Source organism: Muntiacus reevesi, chromosome 6 (assembly GCF_963930625.1).
Source record: "Muntiacus reevesi chromosome 6, mMunRee1.1, whole genome shotgun sequence".
NCBI lineage: Eukaryota > Metazoa > Chordata > Mammalia > Artiodactyla > Cervidae > Muntiacus > Muntiacus reevesi.
This window is the reverse complement of record NC_089254.1, coordinates 3,720,161-3,733,607: the sequence shown is the minus strand read 5'-3', so window position 1 is coordinate 3,733,607 and position 13,447 is coordinate 3,720,161. Positions and strand designations below refer to the sequence as shown.

At 36.9% G+C, this 13,447-nt stretch overlaps 1 pseudogene; it reads right to left on the bottom strand.

Annotated features, from left to right (window-relative positions):
• Positions 1-13,447, bottom strand: part of LOC136171079 (ataxin-3-like) — a 77,767-nt pseudogene that overhangs the window by 2,009 nt on the left and 62,311 nt on the right.

The window sequence follows — 13,447 nt, the reverse complement described above, 5'->3', positions numbered from 1 at the left end:
GCAAGAATACTTCTGTAGCCCAAAGAGTTGAACATGACTGAGTGACAACACACACACACCTTTAAAGTTATTATTGGTGGTTATGGACTTATTTCCACTTTAATTGTTTTCTGAGTGTTTTGTAATTCTTCTGTGTTATTTTCTTCTCTTATTCTCTTCCTTGGTGATATGATGACTTTCTTAGCATTGTATTTTATATTCCCTTTTATTTATTTGTTATATTTGTTGTGGGTTTTCATTTTGTAGCTCCCATGAGGTTTTTGTCTAACAACCTATGTATAGTCTATTTTAACTTGGTGACTGTTGAAGTTGGAGTGGATTCCAAAATCACTACATTTTTATGCCAACCTCATGTTTTTTTCCTTAATTAAGTTCAGTGAGATTTTTGTGACCATGACTTTGAACTCTTTAATATATTAAATTGCATATCTCCTTTTCATTTAGTTCTTTGTCTGAGTTTTTGTCTTGTTCTGTCTTCTTTGTTTGGAAGATGTTTGCCTCTTTATTTTGTCTCTCTGTATTTGTTTCTGTGTATTAGGTATACCTATTAGATAGTCATGAGGCTTGTTCATGTCATGGCTGTTGTGGGTGCACTGAGAGCAAAGCTGGCTCCTTTACAATTGGCCATGAAGCTCAACCATAACTTTTGTGGGCTTGCTGCTGTGTGGATCTAGCCTCCCAGAAGGTGAGCTGCTTAGGAGGGCTGGTGGCACGAGCAAGCAATACCCTCCTCCGAGCTGGTGAAGGATCAGAGGTGCTTTGGAGATGCCAGCCATCGGGTGGGTGAATTGAGCGGGGCTAGTCCTCAAGGCAATGCCAGTGTGGTGTGCACAGTGTTAGTGAAGTTGATGGAAGTGACATAAAAGTTTCCCATCAGACTGGGCTGACTAGGTAGAAGGAGAATTTCAAAAAATGCACCTGTGAGCACTTCTATACCTGGAGGAATTTCTATCAGAGTCTGCCCCTATGGCACCTACCCTAAAACTAATCAGCGAGTCTACTTCTCCTATGATCCAGGTGCTTTTCAAGCTGTTGCCTTTGTGCTGGGATTTGAAGCAAGTTTTTGTGTGAGCCCTTTAAGAGAGGAGTCTTGGTTTCCCACGGCAGGTCTTCCAGATGTAAATTCTAGTCAAATATTACCGAGGCTTGTCTCCTCCTCTGGGGAGCCTGATTTGGACTCGGATCCCTTCTTCCTCAAGGGTCCTCCACATTAGAATATTCCCCCAAGTGTGAGTCACTGCTCTGGAGGTATTGGTTCTGACTGTACCACATCTCTGCCCCTCCTCCCCATCCCCATGTGGCTTTTATTTGTATCCTTAGTTGTAGAAAACCTGTTCTGCTGGGCTTCAGCTTTTTCTCAGAGGTAGCTGTTCTATATGTTCTAGTTTTGGTGTTCACTGGGAGGGGGTGAGGTCAGAGTCTTCCCGCTTTGCATGGGCTGATTAAAGATTGCTCTACAAGTCTAAAGTTCTTAAATTCTGAGAACTTTAATTTTAATAATGCAAAATATTGGATAATCTTATAGCTTAACTGGGGCAACTCTCTGCTTTTTCCTGGTAGGCCTGAAAGTCTGGTACTGACACTTGTCCAGGATAAGAATGAGATGTGCTAGCTGGTGAATTATAATGTGCTGCTTAGAGTTTGAAATTTCCCTGGAGGCACTCAAGGTTAGTGTCTCTACATTTTTCAGAAATGTATTGATTGGGGGTTTACACCTGTGTACACCACGTTATTCAGCCTGAATTTGCTGCAAGACCAGTGGGATATATAGATCTTGCTGGAAACTTTTGCCTGGGGTTTCCTGAAGGCAAGTTTCTTCATGCACATTTTTATTTCTATTCTGAAGTTGAAGCTTGATTTTGGTGACTAACCACTCCAGGTATCTGTACTCAAGAATTTCCTAGAATGTGAATTTTAAGTGCTAATACTAGGAAAGTGCCAGGAATAGTAGGTTGATTAATGCAAGGTAAATTCTGTGCATCTGAGAAAGGACCCAGGAGTGAGGAGGATGTTTATAATTCTCTTAGGCACCCAAAGCCTGCCTGGGTAATTTTTCTTTGTATTCTTTATCTTTATTTAAACTTTACATGAGTTCACCCTATGAAGCCTTGTGAATCCTTGTAATGATCCTACTCTATGAAATAGATGAAACATTATAAGTTTTTAAAAGCAGTGCTCTGATTGGTAGACAGTGATAAGTAAGAATTTTGGTTTTTAGACTGTGAAGGCTAACTAGACTATGAAGAAAGATTATTTACCAGTTTCCAAGAACACTGTTAATGATAAAATTTGGGACAACATTGTAGGTCTGTGACCTAAGAATTAAATGTGAGGGGCATGAACATGACTTGATGTGACAGCTTCCCCAAATATTAAGATCTGAAAGTTGATCACAGGACATACATTTATCCAAAGAAAATTTTCCATGAGTTAAAATAGGAAAACTATTCAAGAGAAGAATAATATTTTTACCCTAGGCCTAACATTTCAGCTGCACACTTTACTTATAGTGTTATGGCTATAATAATAGGATACTGGTTTTATCATCACATAGGATTTTAATATTACTTTATCAAAGTTTTCCATTTCCATTTTAATCTTTTTATTTATAACAGCCCTATGAGATAAATGAAGATGTTTCCTCTATTTTGCAATGAGGAAATAGACTTACAGGAACAGAGATGGGAATATATTTCAAGATTCAGAGTTTGCTTACTGGTCTTCTCATAAATCCACTGAGTCTTATGTGTAAGAGCATGGTTCCATGTTACTGTTGTATATCTTACTATGTGCTTTCAAGTCTTTGTCTCAATGGATCTTGATACAAATTCTGTAACTTGGAATGAAAGGGAAGGAAGTAAGTTAATATTCTTAGCTCCTCCACTATGTGTCAGGTCAATTTTTTTTTCTTTTTTGTAAATTGATATTTTCAGCTCCTTTGCTATGTGTCAGGTTTATTTTTTAATTTTTCTTGTATTTTCTTTTCTGAAAATAATTAATGGGCTTCCCTGGTGACTCTGGTAAAGAATTCACCTGCCAATGCAGGAGACATGGGCTTGATCTCTGGGTCAGGAAGATCTCCTGGAGAAGGAAATAGCAATCCACTTCAGTAATCTTGCCTGGGAAATCTCACGGATGGAGGAGCCTGGTAGGTTACTGTCCATGGGATTGCAAAGAGTCAGACATGACTGAGTGACTATCTTACTTTAATATCAGAAATTTGATGTGAAAATGGAAAGATTACCCAAATTCTATGCATTTAATTGCAAGCTTTTGGGGAAGTAGTTTTCCCTCATGACGTTTCTATTTTTGGAACAATGGGGTTTTATTTGTTTAAAATTCACCTTCTTCAATTGTTTCCCTCTAATCCTTAAATTAACTTCAACTCAGCAAATTCACTATGTATAAATTCTAAATACCAGTACATAAAATAATTTTCAAAACTTGAAAACACTATCTTCTGTCCTTTAACTCTTCTCTTCTGAAAGCTTTATATTCAAGTTCCTTTGACTGTGCCACATAGGACTCAGTTACAAGGCTATTTCCCATTGCCAAAAGCTCTCCTCTGGATCCAATTCAGTGAGTCAATGTCCCTCCTGCTATAAGTCACACAATCCTGTGTGCAGTCTTCTTGACATGGTCTGGGATATAATGAGACAGTCTGCTATCTGAACCTTCTTTGTCTGCAGTTTGGGAAATTGTCTAAACTGGACTCTCAAATACATGATAAGTCAGTGTTCACAATCTTGTGATGCTGAGTGAAGTCAGGGACACCAATGTCAATTCAAAGTTTTATATAGAGGGATGTGTGTGTGTGTGTGTGTGTGTGTGTGTGTGTGTGTGTGTATTTATGTATGTTTCTTTATGTGTGCTTCCCTTGTGGCTAAGCTAGTAAAGAATCTGCCTGCAATGTGGGAGACCTGGGTTAGATCCCTGGGCTGGGAAGATCCCCTGGGGAGGACAGGACAACCCACTCCAGTATTCTGGCCTGGAGAATTCCATGGACTGTATAGTTCATGGGGTTGCAAAGAGTCAGACAGGACTGAGCAATGTTCACTTTCTTTTCACTTTCCTTATGTGTTTGTTGTTCAGTCGTGTCCAATTCTTTGCAACTCCATGGACTTTGCAACCACCAGTCTCCTCTGTCCATGGAATTCTCCTGGCAAGAATGCTGGAGTGGATTGTCATTTCCTTCTCCAGGGGATCTTCCCAACCCAGAGATAGACCTCGGGGCTCCTTCATTGGCAGGCAGATTCTTTACTACTAAGCCACATGTATAAACTGATATAGATGTAGTGATGTATGGATATAGATACAGAGATGATAGCTAGATGGCTAGATACTGTTGAACCAATCTGGGACATTATTTCACATCCATTTTCCATCTTGACTTTTCCTTTAGTCCTCTCTCCATGAAAGACAAAACTTCCAGGAGAAAATGATGCTAAGTTTTATATTCTGTTATAAAATGTGGAATAGTGGTAGTTCACTAGACCTTTTACTGACAAGTTAAGAAAATAATTTAAGAATTATAAAATCAATCAGAATTATAAAAGCAAAATGCCTTCATGAAATGTATGTGTTATACAAGCTTTAGCACTGAATTCTGCTTTAGCATAAAAGCACAACCGAAATTAAAGGTCACAGTAAAAACCAGCTGGATTTATAGTACAAATATTGTGAATAAACTGTTCATAGTATTTCACAAATATCTTTATGTACTCAAGGAGATGAAAATTTTGTTTCAGTCATTGTACTAAGAAAAATTGTAGCTCACTACATTTATATCTCTACATAATTAATTATACATAATTATGTCTATCTACTTATCTATTTATGTATTTGCCTATCTTTTAACTGATGGTCATTGTGAATTATTTTTTCCATTTTTATTGTTGGAAAGACTAGAAGCAAACCTGATATTCAGAATCGTCAAATGTTTTAGTGAAGATGATAGACATGTTCAGTTTTATTCATGGTTTTATCCATGTCGGAACAGAGGATTTCGATCCTCCATCCTGCCCTTCTCTCTGTTCTGGGAGCTGTGCTCCTCCATTTTCTGCATTTTTAACTTCTAATTGATAGAGTCCACCACCATCAGAGAGCCACCCCTTGTCAACTGGCTCTGTTGATTCCCAAATACACAGAATGTCAGTCTACCTGAAATCCCACACCTGCTGGGCTTCTTTCTCTTCTCCCCTTGTTTCTGCAATGCCTTCTGGGGATACATCCTCAATAACTAGCTTGCCCATGTGTCCTTAACTCGAACTGTGCTTCTGGAGACATAAAACAAAGGTATTATTTCCAATGTTACATATGAATTTTATGATATATAGTCTCTATGTCAACTATAGCTGTTTTAGTTTATTTTTTAAAGTTATTTATTTCAACTGAAGGATAATTGCTTTACAAAATCCATTGGTTTCTGCCATACTGCAACGTGAATCAGCATAGGTATACATATATCCCCTCCCGCCCACCTCTGACCCTATCCCACCTCTCTAAATTGTGACAGGGCACTGGTTTGAGCAAATTGCTGTGGCCATCTATCTTACAGATGATAATGTATGTGTATCCATGCTGCTCTCTTCATTCGTCCCACCCTCTCCTTCCCCACTGTGCTCACAAGTCTGTCTCTATGTCTCCATCTCCATTGCTACCCTGCAAATAGGTTCGTCAGTATCATCATTCTAGATTCCATGTTTATGCATTAATATACAATGTTAGTTTTTCTTATTCTGACCGATTTCATTTTGTATACTAGGCTCCAGGTTCATCCACCTCATTAGAACTGACACAAGTGCATTCCTTTTAATAGCTGAATAATATTCCATTGAGTGTATGTACTTCAACTTCTTTATCTCCAAAACATACAAGCAGTTCATGCAACTCAGTACCAGAAAAACAAACAACCCAATCAAAAGTTGGGCAAAAGACCTAAACAGACATTTCTCCAAAGAAGACATACAGATGGCTAATAAACACATGAAAAAATTCTCAACATTGCTCATTATTAGAGAAATGCAAACCAAAACTATGAGGTATCATCTTACACCAGTCAGAATGGCAATCATTAAAATGTCTACAAACAATAAATGCTGGAAAGAGTGTGGAGAAAAGGGAACCCTCTTGCACTATTGGTGGGAATGCAAATTAATACAGTCACTATGGAGAGCAGTATGGAAATTCCTTCAAAAACTAATAACAAAGCTACCATATGACCCAGCAATCCCAGTACTGGGAATATACCCCAAGGAAATCACAACTGAAAAAGAAGCATGTACCCCAGTGCTCATTACAGCACTGGCTACAATAGCCAAGCCATGGAGACAACCTAATGTCCCTCAACAGGTGATTACTTTATTTTTAATAATTGGTAGTACTTACATTCATTGGTAAGAATGGGAAGGAAAGTGATGCCCTGGGAAGGACATAAAAAGAATCGAGAGGGTCACTTCTCTGACTATAACTTCTTAGCTTGTTGGCATTTGGAGCTCTATTAATGTTTCATATTTTGTACACATACCCCCCCCCCACAGCTGTGTGTTTCACACTCTCAACAAAGATGGGGAAAAAGGTCCAATCTGAAATAGAAACAAACATACTTAATGCTTTTAAAAATTAATAACAATGCAACACTGGGTGGAGAAGCAAGTACAAACTCAAGTAATATTTGCAGAGTACTTTGACTCTATACCCTCAAGCTAAAACAAACAAGCAGAAAAATGGTAATGACTGCTGGCTATTTTTTTCTTGCAGATATATAGGTTAGCCATTCTGAAGTGCCTTTTTGTACACTCTAGGACTGAACATATAAATAAACATATTGTGGCTAATGGGAACTAGATTTCTCACTGTCAGATAGGAAAATTATAAATATGAAATGAATTCTGCAGCATTAAGTTGAAATCAAAGGCACAGATGTGAAATTATAGCTTTATTTAGATGGAATACTGGATAATATATATTTACATGTTTATATATATATACAGATATAATTACATATAGATATAATTACATATAGATATAATTACATAGATCAATAGTTGTATGTGTATAACCACTCAGTCTCACTGTAGATATATAGGTAAAGAGATAAATACATATTGAGTGTTATTACCTATATCTACATGTTATGTATCTGATTCAATTACCTCTCTATCAAGATATGTGATCTATGTATCTGTCTATCTATCTATCTATCCATCTATCTATCAGCTCTGTTCTTTGAGAAAGGCTAGGGGAATGATGCCATAGTAATAATAAGGAAATACATTGCACATATTCACTAAAAAGAACCAGGGTTCGTTGGAGAAAAAGGCTGGGGCCATAGCTGAGCCAGAGAAATGACAAATGAACCTGCAACATCTCTGTGCCACAACGTAAGGAGATGCTTAAGGACAAGACACACACACACACACACACTCACACACACACCCCAGAGCTGGATTTAAGAGACTCCCATCAGATTATCCTGAGACAATCTGCATGACAAAATAAATTATACTAATTGATTATTACCTGTGAAATAAAATAAGAATCCACAAATTTATATTTACATAAGTAAATGATAGGGAGCTTTTTCTTACAGTAAAATGCCAACTAATACTTATAGAAAGAAGGATAGAATTAGGGAACGATAACATGGTAACCATTGCAGTAATAATTGTTTTATGCAAGGCACATGAGTAGACGCTAAAACTAGAGAGAGAGTGTGTGATGAATAATAGGGCTTTTACATGTTATCAGAGTATCTATGTTATTTAGTCATCAAATCATGTTCAACACGTTTGTGACCCCATGGACTGTAGCCTGACAGGCTCTTGTCCATGGGATTATCCAGGCAAGAATACTGGAGTGGATTGCCTTCCTTCTCCCAGAGTATCTACACATACGTACTTATTTATTATAAAAGGAAAATAGAGTCTTATTGTGGAGAAATATGGCAGACATGGATCTAATCAAGTGGTTTATAAAATCTGTATTGAAACAAATTGATATTCTGTGACTTCTGGTATGAGGCAATGAGAAGATCATTATACAATTTCTACGGTATTTCTGACAAATATGAATAAAATCTATTCAACTGTGAGGATAAAGAAGACAAATTAAAATTGATGGGCATTTTAGAAATGAGTTTTCCTATACTTATCAAAAACTCAAAGTCACTAAAGAAAGCAAAATTAAACACAATTCCAGATTAAAGAAAACAAGAAGACCACAATAACTCAATGTAACTCAAAATCTGAAAGTTTATTTTTATAAAGAAAATTTTTGAAGTACTTATTAAAATTTTGATAGTGGTTATCCATTAGCAATAGTGTTGTATCAATGTTAATTTTCTTTTTTAAATTGTGCTGTGATTATGTGAGAATATCCTGTTGATTGAAGAACAGGATCTCTGTCATTTATTTTCAAAGTATATGCAGATGCATAATGTTTATATTTACCTTGCCATGGAAGGACACAAAGCTAAAGAAAATATAGGAAAATGTTAGCATTTGAAGAATATTTGTGAAGAGTATACTGGAATTATTTATTCTAGCTTTCTAATTTCTATGTATGAAATTATGTACAATGAAAAAAATTGTATAACCTATTATTATACATCATTGATTTTCCAAAAATTTCCAGTTTATTGTACTTTAACACCATCATTTATTAGTGTTGTTTATCAACAGAAGTTTTCTCTATGATTTTTGAATAATTTCCAGATTGCTTAGAACTTCTTCTCCAACTCATGATCAGATAAGTAATTACTGAATTTTATACAGAGGAGCCTAGTGAGTTACAGTCCATGGTGTTGCAAGGAGTTGGACACGACTGAGCATACATAGCACATATTTATCACTCTCCATCAAAATCAAGACATCTTGGCTGTAAGATACACAATTATGTTGTGCACTCTTATGAAATAAAACTATGACATGCTATTATTGTAATGTGCATCACTCTTTTAATGAAACTAAAATGTTGACATATATATATATATATATGATAGAATTGACAAAGTACATTATTTCCTTAGTTATTTAAGAACATTCAACTTTGCAATTAATCTAAAATTTATTTCAGCATAAGTTATTACAGATTAATCTGTCTACTTTGTTATCCAATTATATATATTTTCTAATATCTTCTACTGCTTTTTCATTTACTGAATCTTCCTTTGCCTTTTCATAGAGAAATGTAAACTATTAATTTTATTTTATTTATTTTTTTTTAAATATTATTTTATTAGTTGGAGGCCAATCACTTCACAACATTTCAGTGGGTTTTGTCATACATTGACATGAATCAGCCATATAGTTACACGTATTCCCCATCCCAATCCCCCCTCCCACCTCCCTCTCCACCCGACTCCTCAGGGTCCTCCCAGTGCACCAGGCCCGAGCACTTGACTCATGCATCCCACCTGGGCTGGTGATCTGTTTCACCATAGATAATATACATGCTGTTCTTTCAAAACATCCCACCCTCACGTTCTCCCCCAGAGTTCAAAAGTCTGTTCTGTACTTCTGTGTCTCTTTTTCTGTTTTGCATATAGGGTTATCGCCACCATCTATCTAAATTCCGTATATATGTGTTAGTATACTGTAATGTTCTTTATCTTTCTGGCTTACTTCACTCTGTATAATGGGCTCCAGTTTCGTCCATCTCATTAGAACTGATTCAAATGAATTCTTTTTAATGGCTGAGTAATATTCCATGGTGTATATGTACCACAGCTTCCTTATCCATTCATCTGCTGATGGGCATCTGGGTTGCTTCCATGTCCTGGCTATTATAAACAGTGCTGCGATGAACATTGGGGTGCACATGTCTCTTTCAGATCTGGATTCCTCAGTGTGTATGCCCAGAAGTGCTATTGCTGGGTCATATGGCAGTTCTATTTCCAGTTTTTTAAGAAATCTCCACACTGTTTTCCATAGTGGCTGTACTAGTTTGCATTCCCACCAACAGTGTAAGAGGGTTCCCTTTTCTCCACACCCTCTCCAGCATTTATTGCTTGTAGACTTTTGGATAGCAGCCATCCTGACTGGCGTGTAATGGTACCTCATTGTGGTTTTGATTTGCATTTCTCTGATGATGAGTGATGTTGACAATCTTTTCATGTGTTTGTTAGCCATCTGTATGTCTTCTTTGGAGAAATGTCTGTTTAGTTCTTTGGCCCATTTTTTGATTGGGTCGTTTATTTTTCTGGAATTGAGCTTCAGGAGTTGCTTGTATATTTTTGAGAAATGTAAACTATTAATTTTAATTGACTCAAATATTAATCTTACCTTTGCCAATTTGTATCATGATTTATGTTTTAACATCTATTTTTCAGTTCAGCTCAGTTCAGTCACTCAGTTGTGTCCGACTCTTTGTGACCCCACGGACTGCAGTACACCAGGCCTATCTGTCCAACACCAACTCCTAGAGGTTAGTCAAACTCAGGTCCATTGAGTCGGTGATGCCATCCAACAATCTCATCCTCTGTGGTCCCCTTCTCCTCCCACCTTCAATCTTTCCCAGCATCAGGGTCTCTTCAAATGAGTCAGTTCTTTGCATCAGGTGGTTATAGTATTAGAGCTTCAGCTTCAACATCAATCCTTCCAATGAACACCCAGGACTGATCTCCTTTAGGATGGACTGGTTGGATCTCCATGCAGTCCAAGGGACTCTCAAGCATCTTCTCCAACACCACAGTTCCAAAACATCAATTCTTCCACACTCAGCTTTCTTTATAGTCCAACTCTCACATCCGTACATGACCACTGGAAAAACCATTGCCTTGACTAGATGGACCTCTGTTGGCAAAGTAATGTCTCTGCTTTTTAATATGCTGTCTTGTTTGGTAATAACTTTTCTTCTGAGGAGCAAGAGTCTTTTAATTTCATGGCTACAGTCACCATCTGCAGTGATTTCGGAGCCCCCCAAAATAAAGCCTGCCACTGTTTCCCCATCTATTTGCCATGAAGTGATGGGACTGGATGCCATGATCTTAGTTTTCTGAATGTTGAGCTTTAAACCAAGTTTTTCATTCTCCTCTTTCACTTTGATCAAGAGGCTCTTTAGTTCTTCTTCACTTTCTGCTATAAGGGTGGTGCCATTTGCATATCTGAGGTTACTGATATTTCTCCCAGCAATCTTGATCCCAGCTTATGCTTCTTCCAGCCCAGCGTTTCTCATGATGAACTCTGCATATAAATTAAATAAGCAGGGTGACAATATGTAGCCTTGACATACTCCTTTCCCAATTTGGAACCAGTCTGTTGTTCCATGTCTAGTTCTAACTGCTGCTTCCTGACCTGTTTATAGGTTTCTCAAGAGGCAGGCCAGGTGGTCTGTTATTTCCATCTCTTTCAGAATTTTCCAAAGTTTGTGGTGATCCACACAGTCAAAGGCTTTGGCATAGTTAATAAAGCAGAAATAGATGTTTTTCTGGAACTCTTGCTTTTTCAATGATCCAACGGATGTTGACAATTTGATCTCTGGTTATTCTGCGTTTTCTAAAACCAGCTTGAACATCTGGAAGTTCACGTTTCACATATTGTTGAAGCCTGGCTTAGATAATTTTGAGCATTACTTGTTAGCATGTGAAATGAGTGCATTTGTGCAGTAGTTTTGGTATTCTTTGGCATTGCCTTTCTTTGGGAAATATCTATTTTTCATTGAGTTTTTTATTGTCTTTATTTCTATTTATATATAAAAATATAAATACAGTTTATTACTGTATATAATTGTAATTGTTCTCTCTCTCTTTTTAAAAAAATAAACCTAACATAATGCATGCTTGATGTGGACATTTGATTACCAGGACAAGTCCACCTTGCTGTTATAGTACTAATAGGTACCACATTTTTCCTTGTATTTGTTAGAGTGATCAGAGGCACACTTGGACCTCTGATCATCTTTCCATCCATCTACTAATTTAGTGTCGTTGGATGGAATATTGAGCCCCTCTGGCAAAGTCTTGCTTTATTACTTCCTTTATCCATGCTTCCAAGCAATTTCCTGAAAAAGATGGCCAGTTCTTCTAAACTATTGATCCAAGAAGAGAAATCTACTTTACCAGTATTGCAAATTTACCTCCTCATCATAGTAAGCCAAAGAAGGAAGGGAACCAGTAAGTTCTGGGGATACAACTTAGTCTCCAAAGGAGGTCCTTGTTTTTGAAGCAAGATTCCTTATGCATGCATTTCTACACATATGTAAAATATTAAGAAATAAACTATCATTAATAACAGCAAACAAAATGACACCAACATTAAATAATGCCAATAATAAAGACTGAGTCATCATCACCACCTCTCATATGAAACAGATTCATGTGGGTCACACACGTGTTTCAATGTTCCTAATGAGTTAGTTGACAAGGTCTTCTACTGATGAAGCAAAGGCAAGTGTTGGGTATGGGGAGCTTCATGGAGTCTTGTAAAGGCTGTAGAAAGACAAAATGAATTTGACCAGCAGTGGGTGAGTGAACTACAGAATTATATGGAGTTTGCAGCCTTCAATTAAGAACACAGTAGGCATTTAACTAACATTCAGTTAAAGACATATAGTGAATCATGCATCTCACCTGGGCTGGTGATCTGTTTCATCATAGAAGTAATTAGCCTCCAACTAATAAAAAAATTTAAAAAATATATAAAAAAATAAAAATTGAATTCTGAAAACAAAAAAAAGACATATAGTGAATCAAACCACATCTTTAAGGTAAAGTTGTTTCACTACCCTTCAGTACAGGTTCGGTTGCATAAAAGGCAGCCTTTTGTTTCCTTACATATCAGAAATCCTTTCTACAATGTGTGACTACATCCTTGAACACTTCAAAGTGGAAGGAAATTAACTTGGTTCCTACAAAACCATTTCAGGATTAAATAGTTCTTATTTTCAAACTTCATATTTTGAGGGAAATTACTCATTTAAAATTATTTCAATTAAATAATTTTTAAATGAATGTTTGAAATATAGTTGGTTTACCATGCTATGCTAGTTTCTGGTGTAGAGCAAAGTTGTTCACATGTAAAAGAATATAGGGCTTCCCTGGTGGCTAAGATGGTAAAGAATCTGCCTGCAATGTTGGAAACCCAGACCCAATCCCTGGGTCAGGAAGATCCCCAGGAAAAGAAAATTGGCAACCCATTCCAGTATTCTGGCCTAGAGAATCCCATGGACAGTGTAGCTTGGCAGGTTAAAATCTGTGAGGTAGCAAAGAGACAGAAATGACTGAGTGACTAACACTTCACTTTTTTATATAAGAATATATACATATATATTCTTTTCCATTATGATTTATCACAGGGTATTGAATATAATTCTCTATGCTATACAGTAGGACCTTGTTGTTTATCCATCCTAAATATAATAGTTTCTATATGCTAACTTCAAACTCCTACTCCAACCCATCCTTAGCACTTTTGTTGGCAGCCACAAGTCTGTTCTTTGTGAGTTTGTT